The sequence below is a fragment of the Cetorhinus maximus genome, chromosome 3, assembly GCF_964194155.1.
Source record: "Cetorhinus maximus chromosome 3, sCetMax3.hap1.1, whole genome shotgun sequence".
Lineage (NCBI taxonomy): Eukaryota > Metazoa > Chordata > Chondrichthyes > Lamniformes > Cetorhinidae > Cetorhinus > Cetorhinus maximus.
This window is the reverse complement of record NC_135881.1, coordinates 48,323,592-48,341,362: the sequence shown is the minus strand read 5'-3', so window position 1 is coordinate 48,341,362 and position 17,771 is coordinate 48,323,592. Positions and strand designations below refer to the sequence as shown.

Here is a 17,771-nt window from a genome sequence, read left to right as displayed (position 1 = left end):
TCAAGATAGTGATGCCTGAGGAGGCAGTCTCCAGAGGAGATGAGGCCTGATGGACATGTGAGGATATGTGTGTTAGAATGGGTGGCAATGTCCCTTTAGCTGGCAGTGAGTGAGATGCCAGTAAATGTGTGATGGGCTTGAATGTGTGAGTTTAGAGTGATGAGATGGTTGCCATACTCTGGCTGCATGGATGAGATAATTCATCCTCTGTTTGCATTGGATGGCCAGCCTCTTCTGTGCAGGATTGGCACTGATCACCACTGCCATCGCCTACCAAGCCATAGTGGTAATTTTGCTGACCCTACTGGCAGATTTGGGATGATACAGCATGAAAACCCATCATTGCAGCCAGAGGGTAAAATGTCATTTTACCCACTAGCTACTGCACTTATTGCAAATCTGGGACGATTCTGTCCTTTTGAGGAAAGGATTCCTAAGATATAGCGTCAATTCAGGCTTAGACAAAAAGTCAGAAGCAGGGCAGGTTAATAAGCTGCTTCACTCAGTTAGCCTGATTGTGGAAGGCATTATTGCAAGACAGGGAATCAATGAATCATCTGCTAAATTGGAAGAATACTAAAATCTTTCAACATTTATTTTAATCTAAGAAGCAATAAAATTATTGACAGAGCTAAATGTAACAAGCGAGTCCAGCAGCCAGGAGAATTCATTCATCTCTACAGGATGGCAACATGGAGACTTAAAATCTGAACTCATCAGATACAGAATAGTGGTAGGAATAGCGGATGACGCACTTTCTGACCTCCTGCAAGCAAAGGAAGGCCTAACCCTGGAAAAGGCAATCCAGATAGTTAGACAGTCAGAACTCTGAGTAGCACAGAACCATTTTAAAGGGAGAAAATAAACTGTGGTGCACAGGCCAACCCACAGTTCAGCCAGTTAAGCAACAAAGACACAGGAACAATCCAGGCAAGGGAAAGAAATACCTGAAATGGCCAGCAGAGCGACCATGCCAAAGCTGTGGAGCAAGACGCTCCCACAAGCGAGACCAATGTCCTGCTATTTCAGCCCAATGTTTTGAGTGCAACAAGATTGGATGCTATGGTAAACTGTGCAAGACAAAAAAAACTGAAATGTACAGAAGGCCCAAAGATCATCCACAAGGTCAAGATTGCAAGCCCAGAAGACACACAGCTATGCTTCTTGGGTGAGGTCAAAGATCTTGGTTTCTCATTTTGAAATGTAGACATTTCAGTAAGTGGTCATTTAACATATTTTAAATTAGGCACGGGAGCCAGCGGAACATTCCTGTCTGACAGAGAACCATGGGGCTGAATTTTCCCCCTGTCAGGGGCGAAGTTGAAGGGTGGGCGTGTACAGGCATGCTTCCGATTGGCGCCCCCAATTGGGGGCGTGGCGCCATTTTACATGGGTGGGCCAATTAAGGCCCGCCCAGCATGACGTCCGCACAGAAGCGCTACGTGCTTCCTGTGCGGGTGGGGGGTGGGGGGGAAATCCCAAAATCGAGAGTGCGCTCTTTCACGCTTGTGCACGAAAGAGCGCACTCATCTCCCTGAGGCTAAGTGCAGCCTCAGGGAGATCGGCTCTTAATGTTAAAAACCTAAAAATAGAAAAATAAAATTTCCCTAACATGTCCCCTCATGTGCCAATGTCACTTGAGTTGGGACATGTCCATAATTTTTACAAAAACTTTATTAAAATTTTTAAAAGCCTACATGAAACCTCATCCCGCCTGTGGATGAGGTTTCATGCTTTTTCTAATTCGCGCCGGGGCTCCTGGCCTGTCCGTCAATCTTAAGGTTGGACGGGCAGGTCCTTTAATTACTTAATTGACTCTGTCAATGGCCTCAATTGGCCATTGACAGGTCAGTGGGTACGCAGCTGATTTTGCAGCGCCCCCACCTACCTGAAAATTTAAACGGGGCGTGGTGACGTTAGGAGTTCCAGCTGATGGCGCTGCGTGTCATTTTACACGTCGGCGAGCGGGCCCCGCCTCCGCTCACTGACGCGTAAAATCCTGCCCATGGTTACTGACCCAATGTGTTACAAATATAAAAAGGGAGTGTTTGTTATCTTAGACCGTTCCAATTTAGTTGTGCAATGCCTAACACTGGAACCCAAGAATTGCCCTTTTAAACTGTTCGAATTTAACAGAGATATAACCATCGGGCAAAGGCTCAGACATCACATCAATAAATAATATTGAGGTTTATTGATTATAAGCAAGTTTTAGAAACTTATCAACTAACTAACAGAGGTAGAATATCACTGAAACTCTACCAACTCCGCACATTCAAATGGGTGATCAATCCAAGAGAAGCGGACAACAACTTGAACTCCTCACTCTGACAGAAAAACCATCACTACCTCCGAGAAGCACTACACCTTCCTGGGATTTCTGTCAGGAAATCTGTTGCCTAACCAGTCCCAGTACTAACTATTCATCTGCCCTGAAGTTTATTGGAAATGACCTTCACGCTGATAGGGTACTCAACTATCCCCGAAGGTCTAAACCAGCTCTTCCACACTTGATGTACACAAAGGTGGTTCCTGCAACCCCTTTTTTTATGCTCAAAAGATGTTGTAAGCTCACCTTAGCCAAATTGTTGGAAATGGCTAATTGGTCTATAACTTGTCAATAATGTGATAAGAGTTAACTCCATTGGTTCTAGCTAATTGTCTTAAATTTAAGGCAATGCCTTCCTTTAAGCCATGCCTCTTACCTTGATGTCTTTACAGGAGTCCCATTCGTTAAGACAGACTCAACAATCAAGGACAGTGAGTGTTCCTGATAGGCAGGGAGTCCCAGGCTTATCCCATTTCTTTTCCAGCTGTTACAGCACTTTAATGTTCTCATAAGAAAAGCTAATGGAGAAATACAGAAATAATGTAAAGTGACTTCTAATTAACTACCGATTATTAATTACTTATCCTTCAATTTTTCATTGAGGTACTTCCTTCAAATGAAATCATCTATTGCTAGCCAGTGGCTGCTTCGCAATACTGTTTTGGGTTAATTTGTTGTAAAAGTTAACAACATCAAAATGGCTTCTTATCCCAGTATTGACACAAAATGGTGTTTAACCTTGTTAACTTATTACAATGAATAGAACTTAAATTAACCTGAGAATGGTTGGGTTGCACTAAAATCTTGTACCCAGACTTACAAGTGACTAACGCTGCTCACAACACCCTCTATGGGGCAGGAGGCCTAAAGCCCCAGTGAAAGGCATCCTGCCGGTGACACTGAGGTACACAAATAAAACAATCTTTGAGACCCTCTTTGTGATCCACAAGCAGAACTGCAATTACTAAGCCTCAAAGCCTATGTTGAACTTAACCTGTGCAGAATATTGACAAAATCAACCAGCAAGGGCCTGGCTCCAAGTACAAATGTGAGTTCCCAAAACTCTTCACAGGACTGGGGTCACTGAAAAACATATACAGCAGAGACCAAACGGAGGGACCATGAAAACCTGATTCGAACAACAAAAACACTTTATGATTATAAGTGGTCTCCTGGTCTACGATGAATGGCAGGTCATCCCAGTCTCCCTGCAGCCAGAGACTCTTCAAAAAATACACCAGGTCCACCTGGGCATCACCAAGTTCAGGGCAGGGACCCAATCCGCTGTCTGGTGGCCAGGCATTTGCAAGGCCGTTGAGGACTGTCAGGCGTGTGCGTTTCACAGGCAGGACCAAAAAGAGCACCTCATCCCCACACAATTCCCTACCAGGCCACTGGAGAGGCTGGTTGTTGACCTGCTCGTCTTCAATAGCAACTCATTCCTTCTCATATGGATTGAGGTAAAGCAACTATATACGACTACCACAGAAACAGCAATTAAGGCACTGAAAGAGATGTTCGCGAACCATGGCATCCCAGATGATATTGCGTCTGATAACGGTCCACAATTTTCAAATGAGTCCTTTGGCCACTTCGCCACCACATCCGGCTTCCACCATCGCATCATCTCCCCGAGATACCCACAGTCAAATAGGGAGTCTGTACAGTAAAAACTCTCCTAAAAAAGGACTTCCACACAGCTCACATACAGGCCCACCTCTTTACAATACAGTCCCCATCTGAACTCCTGATGGGCAGGAAACTCCACGCACAACTTCCAATCCTGCCTAAAAAAGCATGTACCAGGGTTGATAACCAAGGATTGCCAGGGCATCTAAGCAAGGGAACAGTCTTCCAGGCCAAAGCAGGCTTCACCTACAACAGAAGGTATCACACCAGACACTTGCCACAATTACTGAAAGGTGACAAGGTCTGGTTTAAAGACCTCGAGAGGTACCGTCATTAGAAAGGCTGACGACCAACCATGCACCTCCCTGTTTGGCACCGCAGAGGGCACAGTCAGGAGAAACAGGAGGAGTGTCCTCTCCATCTCTAGACTGCCCGCCCACACTGTTCAATCGAGAGATATCGAGGAACATACCCAGATGCCTGAATGGGGGAGATGGGGCAGTCATACTGTAGTAATGACAATGCAAATATCTGATAGTAATAAGAATGTGAGAAATAAGGTAACTGTAATCACTTAAAATACATTGGATAAAGACTTGGGTGGAGGTGTAATATAAAGGTTTGGCACATATAGGGTTAATGTGAGACTGAGCACAGTACTGTCCACAGAGTGATGTAAGAGAGCACATGACCTACATCCAGGGTCAGTGTAGTGCTGGGCAGAGCCGTGTGTACCAGCCAGCATGGAGACAGCTCCTAGCTTGTACCCTTTACTGTATATTTGTAAATATTTCTAAGAGTCAATAAAGACTTACAGTTAACCTACATATGACTGCAAAGATTTCTTCAGACCTACCGAACTGTAACCAACACCCTATATCAGGTCCTATGTACACCATAGGACCCCAATTTGCATTTTTAAAAGACCAATAGCATGTAATAGGACTGTGTGCTGTTGCCCAGCAACAGGACCTATTGATGACAGTGGTGACCAGAATGCCAGTATGATCAGGATGGTAAACTGTTATCAAGCAGCTATGTTTCTGTCTGATGAAACAGATAATACACTAGTCCAGTGTAACAAATGTAATAATAGTTTTTATAATAACAAGTGGATCTCCTATTGTATTTCTCTTGGCAGAATAGGATCACCCAGCCCCACCCCCTTTATACATGTTCCCCTTTACCTTATCCTCTACTCCTTCATTTCTTTTCTCTCACTCAAACTGTTTATTCATTTTTATTCCTTCTCTTGCCGCTTTCACTTTCATAGGTCTCTTTTTTTTTTACCAATTTCTCATATTTGCTTCTGCAAAACATCCCCTTTCCTATCCATTGTTTGAAGTGTCAGACTCTCACGTTAGAAGCCCAATCAGAGTGTGCCACCCTTTCAGAGACATTGCATGAAAGAAGGGATAAATATTACTCAGATTGGCCACGATCACAAGGTGACATCAACCATACCTGCAGGCACTGGCACACTTACCTAATAACAACTGCGGGGCACTGTCTTCTGGGTCAGCAACAAGACAGATGCAGAACCATTCCATCTGCTGCAAGAGCACCTACAGCTACTATGCAGCATAAGGCTAGCACAACCAGTGACAGGACGGTCAGCTGTGGTCTGATGGTAGTATGGAATGGCAACCATGTCATGCAGCGCCATGTCCATTTCAGCAGCTATCAAACAGAAGGTGAGAAGGCAGCTCTGCCATTTTCCTGAAGACTTAAGCCTGCACCTTGCGTTTCCCTTAACTTCAATTTTGCCTCCTCATTTCTTAGCCCTCTGTGCCTTCAGTCACCCTAAAGGTTGCAACCTGGTTGCAATGCTTTTGATACCCTGAAATCATTACTGCCAATCCTTTGACTTCCACTTACACAGAACTCTCTGCTCCCGCCATGACCAGTGATTTTTCAATTGACATTACCTTGATGGAGCTGGTAACTAGATCGGAAATCCAGCATCAATCTTAGACATATTTGGCATAAATACTCAACTTAATGGGCCAATGATAACAATACAGACACCAAACTGATTGGGATGGCTCACCACCAGCTAGAAGATAGGTGAAAGCAATTAGTTATCCTGACCATGCGACCATGGTGCACTATCCATCCTTATCCTCCTTAACCTCTCTGAAACCTTAGATGCAGTTGACCATGCTATCCTCATCCAGCACTTCTCTGTTGTCCAGTTCTGTGTGAGTGCTGTTTACTTCCACTCTTACTTATCCAATCACAGAGAGAGTATCTTTGGCAATGGTTTCTCTTCCAGTCATCACACTGTTAGCTCCCGCAGTCCCACGAGGATCTATCCTTTGTTCATTCTCTTCCTATTCTTTAAGCTGCCTCTTTGTGACATCATCTATAGACATGGCGCTGGATTTTACCTGGCCGAGCACTGGCAATGCAGAAGCCCGGAAGTTTCAGAACTTCATTTGTCACGGGTTCTGCATTTGTATTGAACTCCTAGGCTTCCTAACCAATTAGAAGAGCAGGTATGATGACCACCCACATCAGTCTATTTTCAGTTCAACAGTTTAAAGGGACACAGTTGAGACATAACTTGAAGAATTGTCCAGGTGTTGAAACAGAACAAGAACCTGCAGCCATGTGCTCGCAACACTACAAGACAACTTTGCTTCACTTGATATTTCTTTAGAGATGATGTTGCAGTACAAGGAAGAATCAGGGCCAGTGCAAGCACAAGGCAAACTAATTGTTGCCTAGAGCAGCAAAAGTTGGGGGTGGGAAGTGTGGTGGTGAAGGCAAAAAACTGAATGAACTATGGGGAGCGATGGCATTGTGGTATTGTCATAGTTGTTATGGGAAGGCAATAGTGTAGTGGTATTGTCACTGGACTAGTGACCCAGAGACCCAGGGTAATGCTCAGGAGACCTGGGTTTGAATCCCGCCAGGGACTTTGAATTGAATAAAAATCTCCTCCATGTTGAACACCACTTGGAGGAAGCGCTGAGTGTGGCAAGGGCTCTGGGTGGGAGACTTCAATGTCTCACCACCTAGAGTGGCTCTATAGCACCACTACTGACCTAAAGGACATTGCTGCTAGACTGGGTCTACGGCAGGTGATGAGGGAACCAACAAGAAGGAAAAACATATGTGACCTCATCCTCACCAATCTGCCTGCCGCAGATGTATCTGTCCATGACAGTATTGGTAGGAGTGACCGCCACACAGTCATTGTGGAGATGAAGTCCTGCCTTCACACTGAAGATACCCTCCATTGTGTTGTGTGGCACCACCACAGTGCTAAATGGGATAGATTTCAAACCGATCTAGCAACTCAAGTCTGAACATCCATGAGGCGCTGTGGGCCAACAGCAGCAGCAGAATTGTACTCAAACACAATCTGTAACCTCATGGCCCGGCATATCCCCCATTCTATCATCACCATCAAGTCAGGGGATCAACTCTAGTTCGATGAAGAGTGCAGGAGGGCATACTAGGAGCAGCACCTGGCATACTTAAAAATAAGGTGTCAACCTGGTAAAGCTATAACACAGGGCTACTTGCTTGCCAAGCAGCAAGTGATAGCCAGAACTAAGCGATACCACAACCAACGGATCAGGTTTAAACTCTGCAGTCCTGCCCACATCCAGTCGTGAATGGTAGTGGGCAATTAAACAACTCACTGGAGGAGGAGGCTCCACAAATATCCCCATCCTCAATGATGGGGAGCCCAGCAAAAGATAAGGCTGATACATCCAACCTGGCAATTACTGCCTCATCAGTCTACTCTCGATTATCAGTAAAGTGATGGAAGGGGTCATCAACAGTGCTATCAAGCAGCACTAGCTTAGCAATAACCTGCTCAATGACGCTCAGTTTGGGTTCCGCCAAGGCCACTCAGCTCCTTGCCTTGGTTCAAACTTGAACAAAAGAGCTGAACTCCTGAGGTGAGGTGAGAATGACTGCCCTTTACATCAAGGCCACATTTGACTGAGTGTGACATTAAGGAGCCCTACAAAACTGGAGTCAATGGGAATCATGGGAAAAACTCTCCACTGGTTGGAGTTGTACCTAGCACAAAGAAAGATGATTGTGCTTGTTGGAGGTCAGGCATCTCAGCTCCAGGACATCACTAAAAAAGTTATTCAGGGTAGTGTCCTTGGCCCAGCCATCTTCAGCTGCTTCATCATTGACCTTCCTTCCATCATAAGGTCAGAAGTGTGGATGTTTGCTGATGATTGCACAATGTTCAACACCATTTGCAACACCCCAGATACTGAAGCAGCCCATATCAAAATGCAACAAGACCTGGACAATATCCAGGCTTGAGCTGACAAGTGGCAAGTAACATTCGCGCCACACAAGTGCCAGGCAATGACCGTCTCCAGCAAGAGAGGATCTAACCATCACCCCTTGATGTCCAATGGCATTACCAACACTGAATCCCCCACTATCAACATCCTGGGGGTTACCATTGACCAGAAGCTGAACTGGACTAGCCATATAAATACTGTGGCTACATGAACAGGTCAGGCTAGGAATCCTGTGACAAGTAACTCACCTCCTGACTCCCCAAACCTGTCCACCATCTACAAGGTACAAATCAGGAGTGTGTTAGAATACTCCCCACTTGCCTGGATGAGTGCAGCTCCCACTACATTCAAGAAGCTTGACACCATCCAGGACAAAGCAGCCACTTGATTGGCACCACATCCACAAACATTCACTACCTCCACCACCGACGCACAGTCGCAGCAGTGTGTACCATCTACAAGATGCACTGTAGGAATTCACCAAGGCTCCTGAGACAGCACCTTCCAAACCCATGACCACTATCATCTAGAAGGACAAGGGCAGTAGATAGATGGGAAAAGCATGGCCTTAAGTTCCCCTCCAATTTGCTTACCATCCTGACTTGGAAATATATCACCGTTCCTTCTTGTCGCTGGGTCAAAATCCTGGAACTTCCCTTCAGGGGCAACTAGGGATGGACAATAAATGCTGGCCCAGCTAGCGAAGCCCACATCCCATGAATGAATAAAAAAACCTAAGTAAACAAACAGGCTTCAGCAGTGGGAATGAGAACAACTGAACTCCATCCACATATACTAACATACATATAGATTTTCATGTATTTACATTGCAGCATTTCTCAAAATTTCATATTACATTCCTCATCCTGTTGTACAAATTTGCACATCTACATGATTATTCCAAAACTGTGAACCAGTAAATAATGTCAAAGGAAGCAGTTGCATCTAGCCCACTTTATCGTAATGATTATTGATTGTGTAAATTGCACATAAAACCATCTAGTAACTGTTGCAGGAACACAGTATTACATCATGTGAACCATATTATACATTATAGTGTGCATTTCTTCTGGTACATACCCTGTGAAAAGTGTCAAGCAATGAAAATGTACAATCAGTATTATAATATTCTCTTTTTTGATGTAAAATAAATCTGTAATTATAAATGCATGCTAATGCACAACATTCATTTTCAAAAGTTAATTATTGGGGATTGGTCTGGGGGAGGGTGCAAGGCTGAAGGTTTGTCAAGGACACCTAATACTCTTGTACCAGCCCTGGGAAGAATGCTGTCCCAGAGAACGAGAAGGCATGGTGGGAAATTGTTATAGAACTGAGTAGCAAGATTGTGGTGTCACACTCCCAGATACAGTGCCAGAAGAGGGGTAATGACATAATCAGAGCAGCAAAGGTGAGTGGTATGGCACATTCAAGTTTGTCCTCATATGTTTCTAACTCCAACTCCCTTCACTTTGCTTTTTCGCTCCTGCACATTACTCCTCAATTCAATTCCCTTGCAGGTGCACCCATTCCTCTCTGTCTGGACACCCCCTCCCATCACCACTTGATTATCCACCACTGACTCTCATTCTCATCCTGGTGCAATGTCAGACTTATCCCTCACAGTACCTCTGCACAAATGTCATCCGTCCACTCAACACATTTCATTACTCTCACTTATAGAAAACCATAGAAAAGTTACGGCACATAAAGAAGCCATTCAGCCCCTCATGTCTGCGCTGGTCAAAAAATAAAATAAAACTGGCTGCACATTCTAACCAGCTTCCAGCACCCTGTTCATAGCCTTGCAGGTTACAGCACCTTAGGTAAAAGATGCCTTTTTAATAAGTTGAGCGTTTCTCCACCACCAAACCAGGTAGTGATTTCCAGGCACCCACCAACCCCTGGGTGAAGACATTTTTCCTCATGGCCCCTCTAATCCTTCTAACAATCACCTTAAATTTATGCTCCCTGGAAACAGGATATCCCTGTCCACTCTATCTAGGCCCCTGATAATCTTGTCATCATAATCTTGTCCCAGTCAGATCACCCCTCAGTTTCCTCTGATCTAAGGAAAGCAACCACAGCCTATCCAATCTTTCCTCATAGCTGCAATTTTCAAGCCCTGGCAACATTCTTGTAAATCTCCTCTGTACTCTCTCCCGAGCAATTATGCCCTTCCTGTAATGTGTACACAAAATTCCGTGGCCTAACCAGCATTTTATGCAGTTCCAGCACTACATCCCTGCTTTTGTATTCAATACCTCATCCAATCTAGGAAAGTATTCCATATGCTTTCTTTACCACCTTGTGCACCTGTCCTGCCATCTTCAGGGTACCTGTGGACATGCACTCCAAGGTCCATCACTTCCTCTATCCCACTCAATATCCTCCCGTTTATTGTATATTTCCTAACTTTATTTGCCCTTCTCAAATACATTACCTCACGCTTTTCCAGATTGAATTTCCTTTGCCACTTTTCCGCCCACTCAACCAAAGCATTGATATCATTCTGGAGACAACAGCTACCCTCTTCACTATCAACTACAGGGCTGATTTTTGTGTCATCTGCAAATTTCCCAATCATGCCATCCACATTTAAATCCAAATCATGAATATATATGACAAACAGCAAGGGACCCAACACTGAACCCTGTGGAATGCCACTGGGGACCGTTTTCCATTCACAAAAACATCGATTAACTATTACCCTTTGTTTACTGTCACTGAGCTAAGGTCTCCTCTTTCTCTCCTTGCAGGAGGAGAGAGACCACAGAACCAACAAGATACAAAGGGCTGAATCCTCCGGATTTATTTTAGTCCTCTGACTAAAAAGTCTATAAAGCAGTACTAATTGCTTTAAGGCGAGATTTGTATCCTAATCTTGGGAGGAAATCCAACCTTAGGGAATTGCTGGCCAATTGGATGGACAGGCAGTCCCACTGTTCCAAGGAGCCCAGGGAAGTCTGGGGTCAGGGCTCTCAGTGAAAAAGGGGAGGGGGTCAGGTGCTGGGTTCAGGAGGCCAGCAGTGAGGGTTAAAGAGGGGTATTACCCAAGGGGGAGGTGCCTCCAAAGGGCCCAGGGGATGATCACGGAGGCTCCCCGTCCCACACCTTGCCCAACACCAGCCCGCACAGCTAAAGCTGCCAGACTTCCTGCATGGCATGGGCCTCCGCTGCTGTGGATAAAATACCAGGCGTGGTGGGATGAGGCCTATTAAGTCGTCATTAATTGGCCTTCCGTCCACCAGTTTGGGCTGATAAGTGGCACCTAACATTTGTGCCACCCAAGTGCTGGGCAATTACCATCTCCACCAAGACAGAATCTAACCATCACCCCTTGACATTAGATGGCATTACCATCGCTGAATCCCCCACTATCAACATTCTGGGGGTTACCATTGGCCAGAAACTGAACTGGACTGGCCTTATAAATACTGTGGCTACAAGAGCAGGTCAGAGACTGGGAATTCTGCAGTGAGTAACTCACCTCCTGAGTCCCCAGAACCTGTTCACCATCTATGAGGCACAAGTCAGGAGTGTGATGGGATACTCTCCACTTGTCTGGATGAGTGAAGCTCCAACAACACTGAAGAAGCTCGACACAATCCAGGATAAAGCAGCCCGATTGATTGGCCACCTTAAATATTCATTCCCTCCACCACTGACACACAGTGGCAGCAGGGTGTACCATATACAAGGTCCACAGCAGCAACTTGTCAAGGTTTCCTTTGACAGCACCTTCCAAACCCTCTACCACCTAGAAGGACAATGGCAGCAGATGTGTGGGAACACCACCACCTACACCATTTCCCTCCAAGTCACTCACCATCCTGACTTGGAAATATATCGCCATTCCTTCACTATCACTGGGTCAAAATCCTGGAACTCCCTTCCTAACAGCACTGTGGGTGTACACCACATAGGCCTGAATTTTTCACTTAGCGGGCGAGGGCGATCGGCAGGCCTGGGAGCAGACGGGAAACGGGCCCCTGGCTGCGTTCAGCTCCTGGCCGGATTTCAGGCTGGCTGGTCAATTAACGGCTAGCTAGTGTGAAGCATGCGCTGGGAAAGGATCAGCACTGCTGGTGGGGGCGGGAAGAGAGCGGGCGCTGACGTCACCGCGGGTGCTGGTGGGCGCTTCCACTGAGCTCCCTGAAAGCAGAAAGCTGCCTCAGGGAGTTGCAGATGTCCACAGAATAAACAAAACAGCAAGTATGCTGCAAAATATGTCCATGCAGCACAATCAAGCACCTGAAAGCACACCTCATAAAAAAACAATCCCCAGATATCTCTTCTTATTTTATTCCCCCAAGGAGATTTCATTCCACCCTGGATCGAGGTTTGAGCAAAAATGTAAAGGCCGCCTGGCCGATTGGCCAGTCCGCCAACCATATAAGTGGACGGACCATGAAAAATCGCTTTCAATTGCCTCCTTAATGGGCTTAATTGCCTACTTAATTGTCGGCGGACGCACTTCCAACTGACACCCAGGCCTGCCGAGCGAGATATCGCACGAGTGCGTGATGACGTCAAGACACTCACCTGACATCATCTCATGCTATTTCGCGGCTGGACGGGTCAGCTGCGCCCCTGCCCATGGGCTGTAAAATTTTGGCCCATGGGCTGCAGTGGCTCAAGAAGGTTGTTCGCCAACACCTTCTGAAGGGCAGTTAGGGAAGGGCAATAAAGGCCTGCCTAGCTCACATCCTGCAGAGGAGGAGGTGCCGGAGACAAGCTGAGTCTCAGTGTGTCTGACTATCAGAGGTGGAGAGTTAGGAGTCCCCCAGCTATCTGGTGACAGAATGAAATCTCACACAGCCACATGGCATACACCATGTTGATGCCAGCAGCCACTGAAAAATGATCACGTGCAGAATTTTGACTTAACACCTTATCTAAGTCATGTCTTTCATCTGCCAGAGGCACATCAAGTATCCCACAGGAAATGTTGCAGGAAGAGGACAAGGGCTTCTCAGAGGAAGTCACTCATTTTGACGATGCACCTTGACAAGACTCATGCAGACCGTGCACCAGTTCAGACACAGGCACCTCTGTGTCTAGTTGCATTCTTACATTGGGGCACAAGTGAGCAAGAGCAGGCGGTGGAGACAGAGATGGCAATGGAGGATCCCCCTCTCCAAGCTCTGCTCAGATTGACATAGATGCTGAACTTTAGGAGCCATTGAAGGAAATGATAATTTTAGAGCAACAGCAGAAATGTATGAAGTCCTATAAGCATTTCCAGCTGCATTGTGCGAGATCAGAGGGATCCATCCCTAATCCTTGATATTGCAGACCCTTTCATTGGTATCTACTTCACGGACAGAGTGGTGACCTGCGTGGAGCATTGGATGTGGCAGTTGACTGTGTGCATGCTGGTCCTAACCAATGGCTTGCACATTCTGAATGTCACCGTAAACAGAATCAATGAAATTCCAGCCTTGGCTCTTCAGTGCCTGACTCTCCAGTATTTGTGGCTCACAAGTGAGAGGGAAGATGGAGAAAGTGGGGCCTCTGCTCTAAGGGCTTCCACTTCTCAGCCATTTCCCTTCCCTCAGTCAGAGTCCCAAATGATGACCAAGTTTGACCCTGTGCAGGTGCGGGTAGAACAATCTTTGGTGGGACCTTGACAGCCTTTGAAACCCAAAGCACGTCACCCAAGAACATCTGGGCAGGGATTTGAGCAGTCTGACTCTACCTCTGCTGAAGCCACAAGGTTTGCACCACAAAGGAGTAGGAGAAAAAGATTAAGTAAGGAATTGTAGTTGTACAGGGGTATGCACATGACAACTATAATTCTGGTGCATACTGAAGATTGAGTCACCTAAATTCTTCAGCATTCCAAATACTTGCTCAATGCCAGCTCTGATAATTAAGTGGCTTTGATTATATTTCTCTTGGATGTCATTGTCTGGAGGCATAATGGGAGTCATCAGCCACATCTTCGGTGGGTAGCCTTTGTCTCCAAGGAGCTAGTCACGAACTCTCTTTCAGTGTGTGAAGATCTCAGGGAGGTTTAACTGGTGCAAGGTGAAATTTTCATGCCAGCTCCGTGGGATTTTTGCACGACGGTGATGTTTTTGTGGTTTCCTGTGAGCTGAACATTGATGGAGTTGGAAGCCCTTCCTATTTACAAAGACTCCAGTGTGATCTGGGGATCTTGATTGCCAAATGTGTGTAGTTGATGACTCCCTGAACTTGTGAGAAGCCAGCCAGAGAGGAAAAGTCAAGGGCCCACTCATTTTGACTGGCATTATTGTGTGAAAAGTCCCTGCCCTGGCAGAGATGGCAACAATCACCCCAGTGATGCAGTTGTGGGCAGCAGATTGCGAGATTCTGGAAATAGCTTCTGCAGATCACTGGAATGAGCCAGAGGTAAAGCAACTAAAGGCTTTGATGGTCACTGGCAATGCATGACCGCCTGGTCAACTTGGCAGAAGAAACATAGGAAAAGAGGAGCAAGTGTAGGCCATTCAGCCCATCAAGCCTGCTCCGCCATTCAATAAGATCATGGATGATCACCCACTTCAATGCCTTTTTCCCACACTAACCCCATATCCCTTTATATCATTGGTGTTTAGAAATCTGTCAATCTCTGCTTTAAACGTACTCAGTGACTGAGCTCCCACAACCCTCTGGGGTAGAGAATTCCAAAGATTCACAACCCTCTGAGTAAATAAATTTCTCCTCATCTTGGCCCTAAGTGGCTTCCCCCTTATTTTGAAATTGTGTCCCCTGGTTCTAGACTCCTCAACCAGGGGAAACATCTTACCTGCATCTACCCTGTCTATCTCTTTAAGTATTTTGTAGGTTTCAGTGAGATTACCTCTCATTCTTCGAAACTCGAGAGAATATAGGCCCAGTTTCCCCAATCTCTCTTCACAGGACAGTCCCGCCATCCCAGGAACAAGCCTGGTGAACCTTCGTTGCATTCCCTCCAAAGCAATAATATCCTTCCTAAGGTAAGGAGGCCAAAACTGCACACAGGACTCCAGGTGCGGTCTAACCAAGGTTCTATATAGTTGAAGCAAGGCTTCACTCCTGTACTCCTGTACTCAAACTCTCTTGTGATAAAGGCTAACATTCCATTGGCTTTCCCTATTGCTTACTGCACCTGCATGTTAGCTTTCAGTAAGGTCTTCTTACAAGGGGCTGCAAATATCAGCAACCACCTGATGCAATCTATTTGAAGCAATGCTGGTCCATCATGTCCGAGAAGCTTATCCATTTCCTGTAAACCCTGTTTTGGGAGTCTCAGCTCCTGCTAGCTGAACCTTTATGTTCATCCCCTGCCCCCTCTGGAGTGACAAGTGAGTCAGAAAAAGGCTGATACTGCTGCTGCTTATCTCCTTCCTCAAATGAGATCCAAAGTAAAGCAGCTCCCAGGCTGATTTAAAAGCTGAGAGAAGGAAAGTGCGGATTAGTGCATTATCTCCAAAGTAGTGGAAATCACCTCCAAAGCACATTCTCAGAACAAGTCCCAGGAGCAAAAGTCTTTCAACTAGGCAAGAAAGCAGGTTGATTTCCATGATGAGTTCCATAGAACCTTTCAAACCGGTGTCCATGCAGTTAAAGCAGCTGTTAATGATTACACTTGCCAACCTGCCTTTCCCACGGTGCGGGCTGGGGGTAGGGAGGGGAGGGTGGTGGGTTATCCCATGCACAGTTAATCAAGGTTAAGGGTTAAGTAATCGGGTTTCTGCTAGCTTCCTGATACACAGTCAATTCCGCCTTTTTAATAAAGCGCCCGCTTCCAAACCCACTCAATTTTTGTGATTCAAATCTGCATCCACTGTGCCCCCACCGCAGCCCATTTAATCAGCTGGTATATGATACCTATCTCTCCACCACCACTCAATACACAAATCATGCTAGATTTTCAACTTCACTGCCTAGTCAGCAGCCTGGCAGAGTGGATCGCCTGCCCACTGTAGATTCCCTGCTGCCTCGTCCATTGTTATTCACAACTGACATACTGCAGTGTTTTAGAGAGAAGTGGCCGGACAATGGGATGAAATGAGTGGTAAGTGTACAGAGCGTGTGGTGGCTTCAGGTTTCCCAACATTTATTGCAACTCATCGGACAAGCAGTTTGAAAACACAGAGGTGAAGGTGTTGAAATAGGGGCTGGAGAAACAGATCTGGGCATCATCAATGTACATGTGCAAGCTGACCCCATGATAAAGGGGGAATAACGTATTGCAGTGACTACCACAGAGGACACCATTTCAGCGCCGTGGCAGGTGTGGAATGTGCTTGCAGGAAAGATGGGCAGATATATGTGAGGCAACAACATGTTCAGGGACTGTAGTTGATATAGAAAAAAGATCCTGTAAAATAAAATGATGGACACACCAAAGTTCACTACCTATTCATCTCCCTACAGAAGCTGACTTGTTAAATAGCCTGTTTACAGTGTTTTTGACATGGTCAATTGCCAAAATACAAGACAGTGGCTGGATTTTCCGGCCCCATTGGCTTCGGGCGTCATGGTGGGTGGGGGGGAAGTGGGGGGGAAATGGGGAGACGGCCAAAAATCGGTTTCACGGCATTGTTAAACTAGTTTGCGATCGCCCGCTCCACCAGTCAATGGCGGACCGCGTTTCCCACTGCCGCACATTGAGAACCTAATTTCAATAATTTTGCGTCTCATTAAAAGCCCTGCTCACCAGAATCATCCCGCCCCCATGCTGGATCATCTGGGCCAGGACAATGTGTTTCACAACTGTACATAAGCAACGTGCACCTGGCGAGCTGCACTTTGCTCGGGACTTCAAGGTTTGTTTGCCGACCTTGCTTCAGGTAGAACTTGCGGTCATCAGTGCCAGGCTTCGCAGGCAGCACTGCATCACTTTAGGGGGGCTCACAGGCAGGTCTCTCTACCTACCAGACCAGCCATAAAGCGGAGGTAGCTCTTCAATGGCTGCAGGGCTAGGTTTTGCTTGGGGAAAGGGAGAAGTGGCCTCGGGCAAGGGAAGAGGCTGCAGGGCAAGGGCTGCACTGAGGAAGGGGGATATCGCAGGGGGTGAGTGGGGGCACATGCTGATCTGTGTAAGTGGCCTCAAGTTGGTGAGGGCTGAGGAGGCAGTCTCCAGAGGAGATGAGGCCAGATGGAGATATGAGGATGTGTGTAAGAGACTGAGTGGTGATGCCCCTTGAGCTGGCAGTGAATGAGGTGCCAGTGAATGTGTGATGGCCTTGTGAGTGTGTGAGTTTAGAGTGATGAGATGGCTGCTTTACCCTGACGGCACTGATGAGATCATTCATCCATTTTCGGCACTGGATGGCTGACCTCTTGTGTGCAGCACTGGCACTGACCACCTCTGCCACTGCCTCCCAAGCCAGAGTGGTGAGACTGATGAGCCTCCTGCAGCCAGAGCAGGGGTAGATGACATTGCCGTGGGCCTCCACAGCATCCAGAAGGTGTCCTAGGGATGCATCAGTGAATCGGGGGCTGCACTCTTCTTGGCTTTTGGGGCCATTTCTTCACCAGAGCAGTCCTGGGCTGCAAACATTGAGAAGTGTGCG

At 46.5% G+C, this 17,771-nt stretch overlaps 1 protein-coding gene across 3 annotated transcripts in view; it reads left to right on the top strand.

Moving 5' to 3' along the window:
* gpr158a (G protein-coupled receptor 158a) overlaps nucleotides 1-17,771 on the top strand; it is a 642,328-nt gene that overhangs the window by 577,941 nt on the left and 46,616 nt on the right. The window lies entirely within an intron of this gene.